General features: G+C 44.3%; 1 long non-coding RNA gene across 1 annotated transcript; it reads right to left on the reverse strand.

Annotated features, from left to right (window-relative positions):
* Positions 1-10,296: 10,296 nt before the first annotated feature.
* On the reverse strand, positions 10,297-16,549 carry LOC125942294 (uncharacterized). The gene is made up of 4 exons (XR_007464972.1): positions 16,234-16,549; positions 15,370-15,439; positions 14,092-14,253; positions 10,297-10,754 (listed from the first exon to the last, which is right to left on the reverse strand). It is a non-coding gene; the product is annotated as an uncharacterized LOC125942294 (long non-coding RNA).
* Positions 16,550-16,901: the final 352 nt, after the last annotated feature.

Raw genomic sequence — 16,901 nt, forward strand, 5'->3', positions numbered from 1 at the left:
CTTGGTATCCATTCTGTAACCCTAATGGTCCACCGGTTATCCATCCTACGCATTACATGGCCTGCCCAGCTCCATTTCTTCCGCTTAATGTCAACTAGAATATCGTCTACCCCCGTTTGTTCTCTGATCCACACCGCTCTCTTCCTGTCTTCCACCATATGAGCCTTCTATTCATTGTCATGTGCATGTTAAAGCAGCTACTAATTAAGAAATACAAAAACAAAACCACTTACTACGTCAGATACCTTTTCACACCACGAGTGATCACTGAGCCCACTGTGAAGCTAAGTCATTTAATAATCTTGGTTTGCTGTCAAACAAAATACAATTACTGGCCAACTGTTTGTTATGGTATGCATTTTTTCATTTTCCTAAAATCTGGCTGTGCATCAGCTATCTAGGTTGTTGCTACATAAATATATAGACAACGCGTAGTCCATGCCCAGCTCACTAAAATAACCAGAGTAGAGCTTACAATAGTTCACTTATCATGTGCATCTTGTGTGAACTTATTTTTCATATAAAGAGTGATCGAAATAGAACACGAATGTATGATGCTGACAGTATCAAACAGTCTCAAGTGGATCATCTTTGTCTGCTGCCATGGCTGAGAGAGGGAGCATGCCTATCATGGTACTGCTTAATTTTTGTGCACTTTGGTAATGTGTTTTACATTGTGTAAATGCTGAATTAGTATAAGTGCAGTATAATAGGTAATGAAAAGGCGGATGAGTTAGCCCGCAAAGGACATGTCACATAAAATTTATAAAAGTGTTTTTCACTAAAAGTGAGGCTTCAGCTTTGGCGATCCGATATGAACTTAATGAAAGGCATAGAAGATGGTCTTCAACTTCAGGTAATTATAAGTTTTTGTTCTACATCAACACAGAACTCCAATCAAGGCTACCACAATGTCTACCACGGCATCTGGAGACCCTGTTTCACCGGCTTAAACTGAATGTTGCATACATGAACAACCTTCTTTTTTGCAATGGACAGTCCGCAGACCCATGTTGTGACAACTACATGTGGCGCCGTGCAATCTCTAGAGCACATCTTGCTTGAGTGCTCAGCTTAAAGAGACCAGCGACATCGATATAAAATGAACATGGAAAAGCTCGACCAAGGCCCCCTGACATTGACATGGATGTGGGGTTCCTGGCCTTTCCCATCAAAACAGCACCAAGCCCTGGACTTATTGCTTTAATGTATTGAGGTTTGCTGTCTAAACTAAGACTCACGCGCATCGTCTCATCTGTGATCTTATTTTCTTTTGCATTGGCCGTTTACCTTGATCACCTCGAACACTTACTCTACTGCTGATAACATGACCGCAGCTGCATTTTTCTTTCATTTTTCTTCTGCTTACCCTTTTCTAGGGCCTCACTTCTCCTTCGTCCCATTCGCTGCAGAGTAGCATGTAGGCGAAAATATGCTTGCTGAACACTGAATTTTCAATAAAGAGCTTTCTCTCTCTCTCTAAGTAGTAAAGGGGCAACAGATTGGCCACCCAGGCTGACAAGAAAGAATGTAATTATTTGATTTCACTCGAAATAAGTTGTCTTATCGGCAATATAAATTATTATTAGCTTTCAAATAAATATTCTGTCTGAAAACATCTCATGAGTATGTGTCTGCATAAGGTGACCACTATATGTACAGTCTGTTTCACACTTAGGGGAAAACTCGGAGCACCTGTTTTCCCCTAAGTGTGAAACAGACTGTACATATTGCTTTTATGCCTGTGATAATGAATTGTACACTTGCTGCTTAACCTTTAATTCCTTGATGCGTTAAGTTAAGCACTTATGCACAACCTTTTTACACACTGTGAGAACTTCATCCATGACTGAGCCCATCTAGGGTTTTATTTTGTTTGGAAAGCTTACAAGCATCAAGTATTCAATTTCTGAGAGGCACGTTTTATGCCGCGCTTCGTCTTTGGTGGTTTTATATATGCAAAAAAAATAAAGGAAACGGCATTTCATGCATCCAAGTGCTTTTTAAGCACTCTTAAAATTGGCAAAGTGAAAAAAAGCATGAAAAAGCAAATGCAAGCATTTGCTTACACAGTCGTAAAACTGTATGACGAAACTGATTCTTTATTGGGCGAACCTGTGCCCACAAGAGCAAGTTACACTCGAAGCACAACGATAGCGGCGAACACAGTCGGCGATCGTCGAAAATATGATCAGCGGCGGAACGCGTCGGCTTTTATGCATGAGTCATCGAAAGTTCCAGATTATTCCCTGGTGCCCGCTTGTCTTCCAGGAAGTTCTAGACAATTCACGTCGGTCATACAATCAGATTACGTAAGCGTCGGTGGCAACAGATAACGGATAGAAGCATCGATAACGTTCGAGAAACTTCGGAAACATGCAGGCGCGTCCTCCGCCTAGCGATAACCTTTAACATTTGTTAGTCGGTGAAAAGCGGTCACCGGTGAAAGATAAACATGTACACGTGTCAATATCAGCAAGGTGTACTCGGAGCCTCACACGCGTGCTGAATAGTAAAGAGGGGTGTCGTGTCGACTACGCAGCTGTATTCTGCAACACTTGTGCGTGTGTTCTGTTTTCTTGCAACCTGTCACTAACACTACAGAAACAGCGCCAACGCACCGAACACGGGGATTTTGGTCGAATCGCTCGGCGATACTATCGCTTTCGCGTAACGTAGAACGCGGCACTTTGGATGATTCGACAGGTTTTGCTCAACCAGCCAAGGCAGCGCGCACTGACAGTGATCGTCCGAGGATACGTGCCATGTTGCGACATGATGCGATTGCAATACATTTTTAAAAGGTGGCGCAGATGACTGTGCGGTGTTTCGAACAAGGATGGCGGCGCCAATACAACACATGCGGCTACAGAACAGAATGTGACAGCCTAGAGTCGCATTTTCACCGTGACGCGGAAACTTGAAGTCGCATCTGCAAGAATATGACAGCGTCGTCTGCTGTCAAAGGTAGTTGCCAACCTTGAACACTTTGCTTCGCCGAATGGTTGCCAGCTGTCAACAGATCGCGTCGTCAAATCGCAGTGTGCGTGTAATCCGCTCGTGCGGATGCAGCGTACGAAGACTTTTTCGACACGATCCGCCTTTTGGCCTTCCGCCCTGGTCCGCAAGAGGGCGGAGGCGTGCGGAGCGGATGCGCGGATTGAGCGCGTATGGGCCCTAACTCATCACACAGCCAGCGCACTGACGTTTTGGAAAGGCAAAACTGACGCGAAACTCTACATTGGTCATGTAGGTGAACGGGTCCAGACGGTCATATTGACGCTTACTGCCGCTGGATGCGATGACACAGGCTGCTGCTGTCGCCGCCATGTTCACGAGTTCAACTCGAGGGGGGTTTCGCGATGTACGAGTTTGGGACGAGTTCGTCTGTCAATCAAAACCATAGGTCACGCCCCGCGCGAGGCATGTAACTCTTGTGCGCTCCCACCACGGTTGGGCCACGCCCAACTCATTTTTCGGCCACAGCGACGTGGCGCAGAACTGAGAGGCATTAACAATCTTAACCGGTCAAATAAAACACGCACAACGCACTGTCATCGGTGATGTACTGAGCACCACTATAAAAAAAGAAGCGTCGACTTTTGCTGGCTTATGCATATATCTTCTTGGGCTGTGATGGCCCCACAAAACGGTTGATTGCCTGCATTGTGGCGACGTAGCGCACAGCAAATAATTAACGGCAGGTTACTGTAGCTGCTTGCAAGGTGTCGATGCGCCGCGGTGGACGACGATCCTGAGCAGTGCGTAGTGTTTTCCAACGACAACGTATCGCAGCTGTCATTTGAGATGGCTGCTCTGTCATCAGTGATGTATCGGAGCTGCAGTGTCGCAAACACGGTCAGCGGTCAGCGCAAACACACCCTGTGCGATGGCATATCTTCACCACAAGCACGGCACATTAAACAATCGCAACACGTTCCTGCGTTTGAAGTCTAATTTCCTAACGGCACACAAGAGCCCTCACCCGCCAAAATGCGATTGCTGCGCTGTCGTTACGATATCCATCTGCGATCGCTGTTAGCTCAGCAGCAGAGGCAATCGGCAAGCAGATTGGAGTGAACAACACACTCAAATTCTGCATACTTGCGCACGGAGGCACCTTCACTGGGCAAGCGCTGACAAGCGATGAATTGTGTCGCTGGGCAGCACGCTCTTCCTCGCAATGCATCGCGGAGACTTCGCGTACGCAGATAAACTGGTGCATTTTCACTGTGCTGCAGCACTACGGACCCTACAATACGGCAAAGCAATTTTGCAGTGACAGCCCTTGCCCCCGTATCTATGGTTAGAGCATAGAGAACGGAACTCAACAAGAGGGGACACTCCCATAGGGCCCAGCGGCCGAATTGACTGCAGCGTGCCAAGCGGTCGGTGTCGATCAGTTGCATCACTTCCGGTTTCGGGCGCGCGTATTTTGAACGCAAGCTAGCATGCCGGCTGCGCCCCCCCTTTCCCTTTTTTTTTGCTCTTCGTGCAGAATCGGTTTATTATTTAGTAAAAATGATTGCGAACGATCTCGTAAAGTCCCATCGAATCTGTGCCACGTGCAATTTCACAAAGTAGACGCAAGACCTTTTGTGCAATGAGGAAATATTTATTTTGCTCTATATAAAAGCTCGTTGCGCGCTTTTTGTGCGTTCATCCAACGTTGTGACACCAGCAGGTAAGGCAGTAGTTCCTGTATGAAGCTCCACCGGACGGTACCAGCTGAAAAAAAAAGTAAATTACAAGCATGTTACATTTGCAAGCATGTAACAGCATGTTACAATCATGGGTCATTTTGGTATTTAGACATAGGAATACTGCGAGGCGAAACGTGCTAAAGCGGTGAATGGGCGGCATTACAAACAAAAGCAATTCGCTTTTACATACATGGCGTAGAAAATACCCGACTCATCCCAAACATATATGAAAACATCTGATTTCCAAGTGTTCCCCAATTTCCGGGCATTATTCCCTGCACTTAGGCAGCACAAATACACGAGCGACTTCGCGTTTCCAAAACTTGGCCTGGGGCGACGCGACGGTACGCGACATACACAGAGACGGACGCAACAGGCACTTAAGACCAATGCGTGGGTGCAATGCCTTTTTTTCAGTCCTTTAGAAGACGTAATTTTCGAATTACAAGTTTCTGATATGTTCGTCGTTCGCGCATTCTGCCGGCGCCAGCAGCACACCCCATGTTATCACTCTTGGCAATCGCCCATCGCGTTTTATACAGGTGTGAGTACCGAAAGAAAGTATATGTTGTTGCGGAGCCCCAAAAAACGTCACAGGCTTGTCCCTCTAAGATTCATTACACGCCAAACTAACTTTATCACCACGGCCAAGCTGCTTATCGCTAACTGCGTCACAGTGCGCTGTGCGGCCAGCGTGCCTCAAAAGTACCCCAGAAAGTAACAAAATTACTTTTCAGTAATGTCTGGCGTCAGAGAAAGCGGCACAAACTTCTCCTAGCAAGATGCACTAGACTACACACCAAGGCTGAGTTCTCGCTAACTGCGACACGGCGCCCTGTGCGGCAAGTGTCGCTCAAAAACCGAAATAAGTTACAATAGTCCCCTAGGAAGCGTCGGAAACATGTCTCAGCACGATTCATTTACTCAAATTAACTGCGCCAGGATGGCCGAGCTGTTTTTCGCTAACTGCGTCTTAAGTCTCGGTCCCGTGCCGTAAGCCTAATTGCGTCGTAGACTGTGAAACAAGATTTCTCACCTTGCCGTAGTCCAATAGTGCAGTGGTGTCTTGTCCCAGTGCAGAAGGAACGCAAGAATACGCCGAGAGCCCAATAAACCAGGTTACATTAAAAAAAAAAAGAATGAGACAGACGGGTCGCCGCACGCGAGGGCGCAAACGCGCGCGCAGCCATCCTCGCTGGCTTCGGGGGAGTGTCTGGCAGATGACGCACGTAACTGGCGCGTCATTGACCTGTGGCTAGGTAAGGCAAGGAAAATAAGTCGCAAAGCTTAAGTTCATTTATACGCAAAACGTTTTAGTTTTCGCGGCAAAGAATTAAAAAAATAAATGAATGCCTGTTAACTTAAGTTCACTTTCTTTTTTTCGATGCTCGCGGCAGCTAACGTTCGGTGTCAAAAGTATAGCGTGACGTATGGCGACGTGTTTCCTGTTGCCAGTTTTTGCCGAGTGTCCCCTCTTGTTGAATTTCTTTCTCTATGGCTAGAGTGTCGTTTCAGTTGGTAAAGCGGCGGCCTTAATAGCCGCCTCAGTGAAAGCACCTGCAGTGAACAGCCATGCCGCAGCGCCGCGTTGCCATTCCCCTAATAGACAGGGAATGGGCAGATCATTGTCATGACTGACTTTGGTTGTCTTGACTTTGGTTGTCATGACATTGTGATGACTGCGGTGTTGGTAGGCGGAGGGTCGTAGCATCGACTTTATGCGCCATTATCGCATCGATTTTATCGAGAATAGCACTACAGCGCCCCTGGTGACTCCTCACCGTATGAACTCCCACGTGCGTGCGACCCTCTAGAATGTATCCGCTTGTAAGCTTTCGCCTCACTGTCGCCACTCACGGCAAAAAAGTGAAAAATTTAATAATTCACTCGATGTCCAGTTGTCATCACAAATTTATAGCATTCAAAACTAAAAACCGATACTTTAAGAAATAAAATGTTTGTTATTTTATTTGTTGTATTTCGATGTGTTCGATTGAGGGAAAGTGTAGGTGCAGGAATGCACCGCATGTACCCTGTTCGCATTCGACGGAGGATAGAAAGATAATGCCCGAAAGAGGAGGCACGCCCTTGACATGCCCAAGAAAGGTGTGGCAAGCAGCTCACGGCAAGTGTGCAGATGGACAGCGGGACAGCCACGGTATCGCTAAATTGCGATAATACTTTGATAACAATACGCGGCACTGGTGAATTTTGTTGCGCAGTCTTCTGTGCTTGAAGCGTGGAAGCACTGTGCTGCGCAGGGTGCGCTCATGTTTTCATACGCGGCTTTATCTCGACATTTCTTTTTGCCTGCTGTTCTTGCACGTTCCTTGCTATATCTGTTCACTGACTGCCATCGGTCAAACTTGGGTGAAACTCGTGCGAACGAGAAACTCGCATAGCACCCCTGATCATATTTAATAGCTGTGGAACAAAACTGTGTGAAGTCAAAATAACGGAAACACACGAGCACTACGCGTGACCTGTGTCTTCTTTCACTACAGTTAAACATTTTCAATTTTTACCGCATGGCCTAATTTTCCATTTGAGACAAACACCATAGTTACAGGATATTTCTTGTATCGTAATGTTTCTGTGATGCACAATAGAGAATTCAAACAGTAGAGAAGTTTACAGGAATATGGAGGCTAGAAGTGATGAACAGTGGTCGAATCCGGAATGTCGGCTTCAGCCAGCGTTTCGACAAGAGAAGTTCTCTTCATCAGAGGGGCAACGGCCTTCATGAAGGGAAATGGCCTTACCAAAACGTTGGCTTCAGTGACATCCCGGGTTCGCCCACTATTCATCTCGTTAAAAAATGTTCTTTACACATTAGGTTGTGTACGCTGGAACAGAAATAACGGAGAACTAACAGATAAATATTAACATAAAACAGAACGTCTTCTGTGGCTCAAAATGGATGCTTGTTTTTACAAATACATTTTCTGTAAAATAAAACAGAAACTAATAATAAAATAACAGCAAAATTTAAAACAGAAAACAACTTCTTTGCTAATACAAAGAAGATAACTGGTCTGAAACAGAAATTTTCTGCTAAAATAAAACAGAAACAACCTGTTAAATAACAGAAAAATTAAAAACAGAAAACAGACCCTTACAGAAATGTTCTGGGTCGCGAGCTGGCAGAAATTTTCTGTTCTTTTTTTAAGGAAATATTTTTTGCGGGGTGCGCCACCGGGTTGTGCACCGAGGTGCCGCGGAATGGCATGGCGCACATAAACCCCTTCGTTTCTTGTTGGCTACGTCATGTGCCGTTTTACGTTGCCGTATGAAACCATGGCTGTATTGAAACTTTAATGCGGACAGACCACGCCACAGCTGTTTGGCATGAGAGACAGCATAAGAAAATATTTCGTAGAATAGCGACAAAAGCGAACGAAGCCATCCAAAGGACTGTTAGGATTTTTCTTGCCTTCCTTTCCTTCTGATTCGTTTTTTTTTTGGATCAACCGTGTTTTTCAGCGCACAGAGAATGTGAGCGCACAATGGCTGCTCAAATGTTGACGGCGAGAAAGATCCTGTTTTAACGTCAGGCTTTCAACACTCTTTCATTCACGCCCGCACTGAAATATGCAGAGCATCGCGACACTGGCTTTGCAGACATCCACGAAGCGCAAGTGTGTTGTGCCAGTCCTAATCGCTCTACGTTGTGCAAATAAAATAAGAGGAACAGGAATACCAGAGAGAAAGCCGCGCCAAAGCGCTCCACGGAGTATCCGCTACACATCAGTGAACACCGGTGCGTACAAACGCTGCGGTGAAAATGGCACGCAGTGACGAGGGTAACCACGCTTTGCACAATGGGCCCCAGCCGCAGTGCAATGCGAACCCTGTTACAGGCTGTCTGATCACCGCGTTCGCTTTCCTCTGGAGTAGCAGACGCCGCGGTGCAGAACGCCGAGGCACGACGCAATGCTACAGAGTTAGGAAATAGTTCTTATGCGTACAATTCTTTGACAAGGGGTCCGGGGTTATTTTCTGCTCCGTTCCGTTGGTCCTTCCGTTTCATGTCCTCAAAAACCCGTAGTGCCATATATGCTCGAATAGGTGAATTTCTGTACGCTTACCGCCGCCTAGGTTGTGGGCGCACAAACCTCCGACGCGATATTTCCCTTATGAAAAAATTTTGTCTTTCTATAGAGAGGCTGATGTCTTTATGCAACAGAATCATTTGAGTGGCTAATGACTGTCTAATGCGCTTTCTGATGTATTCGTAATGTGAGTCTATTACAAATTGGCCACCGTATTTCTATAGAGTACCTGATGCATGAGTTTCTGACGTGCATCTGACGCACGAGTTTCTGATGTGCATCTGAGGTACGAGTTTCTGATGTGCATCGGACGCACGAGTTTCTGATGTGCACCTGACGCATGAGCTTCTGATGCGTTTACTAATGACATGCAATTGAACGTTAACATTAGGTTGACATTAAAGGCCGCAATGCAGACATCTGTATTGCTAGCCATGCAAGCGAATGTTTGCAGTACGCAGGTCAATAGATATTTTTTTGGTTCATTGCTATTCTAACGCACTGCATTAGTAACCCTTCTGAATGCCTGCACACTTGGCTTTCTGTGCACTACAATAACATTCCTCAATTTGCATGGCACAAATCATGAACATGAAAGTACGGTCACTACAAAGAGTTGTAATGTAAACTCCAGCAGACCATTTCTGGCAATGAGTGGCTATCCATCGTTCCATATATGCGAGTACCCATGCCCATCAATCTTGGATACCTAGCGATGCAGGCATTTGGATACAAATACTGCATTGTTGAGCTAGCTATATATTAAATAGGGTAATAAATGAGCAGATGTATATATAGTTGAGTTGGTTCATATTTATTGAAGAATGTGCTGACATAGAAATCACAAACATGACTAGATAGCACATACGGGGTGTTTTTTTTTAGTTGCACCAAATTTTTGAAGTTAGAAAGATGTGAATCTTGGTCACGTTATCTTTACCATTCGAGTGTACGGATTGGCAGCCTCTAGATACATAGCAATTTCAGCACTTAAGTGCGTAATTACTGAAGTTACACTAAATAACTGTCTAATTATCAACAACACGTGGCTACAGCAAATGAGTGCGGAGTACAAATGAGTGCTACCTATCCCAACAATCAAATTTTGAATAGCGGAGTTCATGTGGGGGCTACGCGAACAATTAGTTCCCCTTGGCAGGCTCCTTGAAACCAAAACTGGCCGCAAAAAGACCATCTGTGTCGTCGCCGCCCCCCCCCCCCCGCCTTTCGTCACGTCTCCGACGTCACCGCCGGCCCAGCCCAACGAGCAGCTTGCGTTATCTCCTTGCTGTCTGCAGCGTTGGCCTAGCGCTTCAATGCCGATGGGTCGCCAAATTTACGTCGTCATTCTGTCGGGCACCATGTTGCGCTGTAGCGCCAACCTTGCTCCTTAAATTGGGCTTTTAGATACTGCAGGCATGACATCATCTCAGTCTGTAGCGTCGACTGCGAACGCCGCAGATTGCAAGGAAATAATGCAAGCTGCTCACGGGGCCGGACTGGCGCTTACCTCGGAGATGTTACGAAAGGCAGGTGACATCGACGACACAGACGCTCTTTTTGCGGCCATTTTCGGTTTCAAGGAGCCTGCCAAGGGGAACTAATTGTTCGTGTAGCTCCCACATGAACTCCGCTATTCAAAATGTGATCTTTGGGATAGGTAGTGTCGACGACGGGCCCCAAAGTACTCATTTGTTGTAGCCACCTATAGTTGATAATTAGAAAGTTAATTAGCTCAACTTCACAAATTACACACTTAAGTGACTAAATTGCTCTGTATCTACAGCCGCCAATCCGTACACTCGAATGGTAAACCTAACGTGACCAAGATATATATATATATATATTTCTAATTTTAAAAATTTTGTGCAGCTAAAAAAACACCCTGTATTTACAGGACCACCTGCTTTCCAAGCTACTTAATCTCCCTGCTTAGCATGGAGGACAGGCTGCTTTTGAGCTGCACAGTTGTTGTCGTGAACTTGCTGGAGGGTGTAACCTGCAAGAAACAAGATGAAAATTTAGCATAGCATTGCAGCACACTAGCAGCACAATACTAACTTTCTATATCGTTTGGTGGAACATGTGAACGAACAGATGCTGAACTTCAACCAATGTCAGATGCGTAGTGCCACCTTTATTTATGGCTGTGCACGCGAAGGTAGCGAGAGTGTGTCCCCTGGTGGTCAGACGTGCGGAGTGCCTTAACGGAAGAGGAATGGCGCATGGCAAAATTCCCGAACGACCTGCTAGTGTGTGCCTATGTTTGTGAATGACCATGTGCATGTATAGCTACTGTGTGTGAGGGTCCACTTGCGCAGCCCTGAAAAAGCAAGGGGTGTGCGATAATGGACCAAGAGGCACAGCAATGGATAGTAGCGTGCGATACGAGCTAATTGAGTGGATGTGCGCACATGATGTGTGTTGTATATTACACCTTTTTTAAAAATGTATTGTAATCCAGTTATAATTACATTAACACTTTTCTACTTACTGCGCACTTATTTTGGTCATTGCTCACATTTACTAGCAAATAATTATAAAATTGCAGCACCTTTCTAGACAATATTTACAGAAAAATGTATATGATGGCAACGCTATATAGGTGTCATATGAATGCTAAAATTTCATTTCTTTACGAACAATATTTTGCATAGGCCCCAGTAAACAATGCGCTATACAGGGTGTTTTATTTTAGGTGCACCAAAATTTAAAAACTTGCCTGTGGCAGATAGCAGAATTCTAATCTTTGACCTAAACCACGCAATTAGGCAGCCATTACTTCCATGAGAAATCAAAATGCCCAATTTCAAAATTAAAATAATTATGCTAATTAAAATTTTAATGAATTCCATTACAGCACATTTTTCTATATACGAATTATAGCCGGCGTGTTCGCAAGGCGTATCCACTTGGAATGAATTCTTGGGACAGAACCAGTTTCGAGATAATTTTCAAAGTGTCCGACAAAATGAATGGGCGTTCCAGTTAACTTTTTAAAGAAAACGCTGTTTTCTGCATTGAAGCACATAAGTAACTGGAACACTAATGCATTTCGTCGGACACTTTGAAAGTTAATACCTTGAAACTAGCGCAGCCCAGAAAATTTGTTCGAAGTGGATACACCTTGGAAACTCATTAGCTACAGTTTGTAGATTAAGATATATGCCGTAAATATTCAATTAAAGAGTTAATTATCGTAATTTGGTGAAATATTCAATGAAGCATTTTGATTTCTTACGTAAGTAATGGCAACCTCATCGAGTAGTTTAGATCAAGGATTAGAACTGTGCTATCTGCCACAGGCATTGTTTTTAATTTGATGCAGCAAAAATAAAACACGCTGTATGTAAAATATAGTAGTATTTTTACCAAAGTTTAGGTGCTAATAGAGCACTGTAGCAGACCTTTAAGACATCCAGCTTCTGGCAATTTAGCAGCTAGTTTGTTCATGACTTCAGGACAAAAATATGGCGCTAAGCAGACGCGGACGAAGTTAGACAAGGAAGGACATATACAGGCGCCAACTTCCAACAGTTTTTTCGGCAGAAAACACGCTGTTTTATACATGACACCGTCCAAAGTAATCATAGTAAAGATAAACGAACAAGAGTGAAGGGATCCAACAAGTGCTTGTGAGGCAGTGATCATCACAGTAGAGAGGAATGCAAAGGTTACAGCAGGGACCTAAACTGAACTATCAGGCAAGCACATAGGAACACGCGTCCATTACAGGCTCAAATCAAGTGGCATACAAACACGACAGCTGCATGTTCTAATCTTGGCGGTGATTACAGGCTATCATTACGAACGGCAATTCTTTGTCACTTAATATTATTGACTGCGTGCCAACACACTGACTGCCTGCTCTATTTATTAAGAACGCCTCAATAATTTCAATTTCAGTGCGGTTTCTTGCTTTCCTTAGAAAGGTCATTTGGTCCAGTTGTGGCGCACAACCACAGCACCTGCAGTGCCCACCCGTGTTGCTGTTGACCACCAGCATGTGTATTAGACAAATGGGACGATGCTTCAACGATCGTGCAAGAGAGCACCGGTTGGTGGTCAACAGCAACAGCAACACAACCAGAGCACTGCAAGTGCTCTGGTTGTGTGATTTGAGCCTCTAATGGACTCGTGTTCCTATGCGCTTGCCTGATAGTTCAGTTTAGGTTCCTGCTGTTACCTTTGCATTCCTCTCTACTGTGATGATCACTGCCTCACGAGCACTTGTTGGATCCCTTCACTCCTGTTCGTTTATCTTTACTATGACTACTTTGCACGGTGTGATGTATAAAACAGCGTGTTTTCTGCCGAATAAACAGCTGGATGTTGGCGCCCATATATGTAATTTTTGTGTAACCTCGTCCTCGTCTGCTTCGCGCTGTACTTTTTGTCCTCGAGCTTATGGCAATCATCACAGAGAATGACAAGACTATTCAAATAAGAAATTTAAGAAAGGCACTTTGTTTTAAGCAAACGAAATCTTTTAAGTTAAGAAACTAGATTGATGTGCACTGCGCTAAAATGCAGGAGAGTTTCACTCCACCAAAATTAAGGGCACAACTATGCAGTTATAGAATGCAATATTGCGGTTTGGCTACACTTGGTCTTGCCAGCAAGCTTTTTTGTATGAACACTCAAAGTGATGTATACAACAAACATCAACACACATTTTCCCACAAAACTGTTTAAGACATTGCATCCAACTATTCCAGATTTCTGCAAGAAACACCGGGGCTGTTTATTTCGAATAATTAAAATTACTCCTGAGTGTAGAGAGGCATATCATTCCAAATAGAGGTGCGATGGTTCATAAGGAATACATTAAAATCCTCATTCCTGCACATTGTGTGCACTGAGGCAGCTCAGGTCAAATTGTGCATATGCATCACGAATATTAAAGCTAGTTACAGCCACACCACACTACACCAAATGCTGCGATGACCATATTTCCACTATAAACATTTTCTATTCACCATCAGCTGCCCACACATGATAGAAAGAAAAATGTATCATTACAAATAGCTATCAGTGAGTCATTTTTGCTTCGACAGTTCTCACAAACACAACCAGTTAGGGAAGGGGTGCTCGTTCAGGACTTCCCCAAGGATCAATGGACCATGGCAGCTCGACAATTTAGCAAGGGCTGATGATTTTGGGACGGTTGGCTTCGAATGACCCACACAAATGGCGGCTTTCCTTCATGAGAGTGTAAAGGTGGTTTCTGCTTGTGAGCCTCATTTACAGAAATTATGAAAGTACGCTACACTGCCCGAAAGTACAACTTTCAGATTGCAGTATTATTCAGTCTTCACAGTGAAAATAATACATACCAATTACAGCATTCAGATGAACTGGGTCCAATCCCTCCTTCACTGGGTCCTCCTTGTGCCTGTTACTGCCCTTTCCATAAAGGCTCTTGCCCTGAACCTCAGCCTCCCCAATGTGGTTGTGCATTGCCGCCATAGGAATTCAGGCCAGATAAGATCGTTCACCTATTTTCACCCACAGTGGAAAATTGACACGAGAAATCAGTCAGGCATACCACATAAATAACATCGCATGTGTGAGCCAGGCCCATTATTAATGCGTGAAAAAGGGCATCCTTCGTAGATGACAAGGGATAGAAATTAGTCTATGTCTGCTTACTTTTTTCTATGCAAATACTGTTTTAATGCAAGCACACATCCAGTCTTATTTTATTTAATCCTTCCATCAAAATGCCAGTTGTTAGCCGAGGTTAAGTTGTATATTTCCCTTCCCTCCCTGTGTATACATATATAGAAACTTCATTTGACTGGAAAATATTTTTAAGGAGCGGTGTTCAGAGCCCTCAGTCCAGGGCCCCAGTGGCCTCTGCAGCCTGCCTGTGTAAATTTTGTCCTGAAAAGTTAAATGAACTGACCGACATGCTCAAAAGGACACTACAAATTTGACCTAGTGGACACGGCTGGTTCTCAGAAAATGCACAAATACAGTGATGGGTATTCGTCAGCATACTGTAGTGGGTGCAAGCTAGCTTTGACATTGCTGCAGTACTTTAGCTGTCACACCGGCTGCACCTTCATATTTCAGTTTCAGAGAAATTCAAGCTCATCAAATGTGTATTTGCCAGTGGCAATTATTCTGAGAACAAGACAGAAATAAATGTAAATAGCAATGTTAAACAAAGGTATGCACGCTGTATGCTTAGACCTGTGGCATATTTGGCACACTGCACTTCGAATTCTAACATGCACAAAAACTGCACATGCGTGACCATAAACAGAAAAAATACAGAAATAAAAGCTACAGCATCGCAAGCAGTTTCAAAACAATAAAACCAAAATAAGAAGTAAAATATACTGTGTGCAAAGCAAAAATAAAACTTAGTTTGCAGCCAAGTGATCAAAGAGAGAAAAAAAATACGCAACATCAGGACATGTTAGGTTTAGTTTTATATAGAACACGATAATTTGTGCATAATGTTACGAACACAAACAAGCAGCAAATTTAATAAACTTGCATAAATGTTTAGCCTATTTAGTGCTCCATTATGTAATATGTCTGTTAGCTAACACACAAATCATACCGAGATCATACTTTCAGGTACACGTACACTTCATACATACCTGACATCCAGATTACACACTGTTCTGCTGTAGCCATGGCCACAGGTTCCCTGCCATCACGTGGACACTGCTGTGGGTCACGGCGTCACCACTACAAAATGAATTCTGTGTTAACTTATAGCACTGGCACAATAAAACTGTCATATTGTGAACACATGCAAGGTTCACGTAAAACAGTCACGAAAACATGTCTGCACTAGTGCAGGGTGGCAACAGGCACAAGGTCGAGTCATTGATGAATATCATGATAATATGGACCCCTTCATCAAAGAAAAATTTTGAACACGCACGCAGCAGCAGCACATTACAAGAAATGTTTGTTTACATAACTATTTTAGGGTTTGCTTTCATGACTTGGTTTAGGCAACTTCCCCTATCACGTCAATGTTATGGCAACATCCCTTGTCTTGACAACACAGCTGTACTAGTATGGCAAGGTGTGACTGCTTACTTTCTTCCCCCTAAAACTGCTCGTAAACCGAAAACCTGGTAAGCAGATATTATTTACTACGTCGAAGAGTTTATAAGCGAAGAAACGTAATTGCATTAAGTATTAGTGAAGAGACAGATGGGTCGTTATATGCAACTTCAGCAGAAAAGCGGGAGCGCACACACAGGGGCACATGATGGACACGATTATTTCAGAACATAATCTGTCTCATCGGAAGAAAACGCTTATCAGGATATTCAATTTCGCATCGAGGCATTACATTTGCAAACTAAATTCTGACAACCAGCACGCAACATGCATAAGCACAGGCGTCACTGTTGTCGGGGGAGTTCAATTTCCTACGTTCGCAAGGCACCCTATGCACACACGATGAGTACGCACAACACGTGTAGTTAGCAAGCACGATTGCTTACCTTTTCAATGGCATGACGCTCTCCAAGTTGCCGGTGCTGCGTCGACGATGTTACTCCCAGCATACATGCCGCTGCGTAGTCGACGATCTGAGGCACGCTACCAATAGGAATTATTTCTTTGCGATGTCCACCCAACTTTCCACGACAACCAGACACAAAGGCCACGGCACAAAAATCGTTGGTGCATGTTTGCCTGGCGCGCCACGCATACGCCGAGTTTGCAGCGAGACACAAGGTATCTTCTGGCACTTTTGTGCACGCTAACTACGTCCCATTTCATTACAGCAAACACAAAAACACACGATCAAGCATTGCTCACACAGACGACCGGCACGTTGAAGACGCATGAAAAACAACAGCGCCACCTGCGTACTTGTGAGGCTGTTGTGGCCTCCGTGATGCCAAATATATTAACCAGTAAACTCGTGTTTTGTCTCGTGTTGCGCCCAGCTACGTATATATGTTGCGAGATAAAACAAACCACCGAACACTCCATATTTTACGCTATAGTTTATAGTAGAAAGAAATTTTATGACCTATTTTTAATTTTGAATTGCTTCTGGCGTCTGCAGCCAGCAAAACCATGGCCTTAGAGATCTGGTTATGTTGTCCTTTGAAAGCCATCGTTGGGGCGTGATTTGAATGATTTGTGTTCTACCTGCGCCGGT

Source organism: Dermacentor silvarum, chromosome 1, assembly GCF_013339745.2.
Source record: "Dermacentor silvarum isolate Dsil-2018 chromosome 1, BIME_Dsil_1.4, whole genome shotgun sequence".
In the NCBI taxonomy this organism is placed as follows: Eukaryota; Metazoa; Arthropoda; class Arachnida; order Ixodida; family Ixodidae; genus Dermacentor; species Dermacentor silvarum.